Below are 1,095 nucleotides of genomic sequence, written 5' to 3' on the forward strand. Positions count from 1 at the left end.
GCGGGGAGAGGCGAGCTCCCTGGCAGTCAAGTGCGCTCAGCCTCTGAATAAGAAGCACTTCATCCTCTTTTCAAACTGTATAATTTCTGCCTGATTGTAATGGCATATTTTAAAATTACCAGAAATCGAAGCCAGAAAATGGATACGGCTGCTTTTACTGCGAGCTGCGTTAACAAAGGATATGTAATGCATGAAATAAAAACACCTCCCTGCCCCCCTCCTCTTTTTTTTTTAAGACAGTAATAGGAGAAAATTGGTTTTGAAACTGAATAAAAGTCCCTTTCAGAGGAAATCATTTCTTTCAGGGTACCTTTGCTGAAAGTAAAATAGTGAATAATGAAAGGTGGTTACATGATTGTCTTTCATTTAGAGAGCGCGAGGACAGATGGAATCTGGGAGAAATGCACGATTGGAATAATTGCATGGTAACAAGGCGCTTGTTGTGAAATTAGTATCTTAAGAAAGTAGTGAAAAAGGCTTTTACTCATGAATACTTCATTATTAGGAGAAAACAGCACAATTTGGGTTCTCCAGACACCTGCTTGGTGTTAGATGACTTCCTCCTCCCCGCCTGCTCCTCACACCTTTCTCTAACAAGTCTCTCATTGCCTCCGGTTTGCAGCGTTGGGGGGACGGGGTGAGACCCTCAGCCCCCTTGGGCAGAGCCTGGCCACGATGCTGACCCCTGCACTGGTCCCAGCCACCCAGCACAGGGATGAGCCCGGAGCCCGGGACCCCCCAGCCCTGGCAATGGGGGGCACAGAGCAGGCGTGAGCTGTGGCTGTGGCCGCAAAGGCGGGTTCATGAGGGTGACATTTAAACCGGCGAGTGACGGTCACAGGCTCTGCTGGTGCCAAGATGTGCAGGAAACATCCCGGATGCCTGCGGAAAGGCGTGATTTCCCCATGATGGAGCAGGTGAAGTGATGGACCCAGCCATGACACTCAGCCATCAGTGATGGTTCAGCCGGGAGAGGGACAGCTCCGAAGCTGCGATGCCGGAGGACGAGCACGGCCGCCTGCATTTCTGCCACTCCTGCCCACGTCTCCCTGCCCTCTCCGAGCGGGAATGTCGCTCCCCGCGCCAGCCGGCGCA

Source organism: Mesitornis unicolor, unplaced genomic scaffold (genome assembly GCF_000695765.1).
Source record: "Mesitornis unicolor isolate BGI_N332 unplaced genomic scaffold, ASM69576v1 scaffold22143, whole genome shotgun sequence".
Lineage (NCBI taxonomy): Eukaryota > Metazoa > Chordata > Aves > Mesitornithiformes > Mesitornithidae > Mesitornis > Mesitornis unicolor.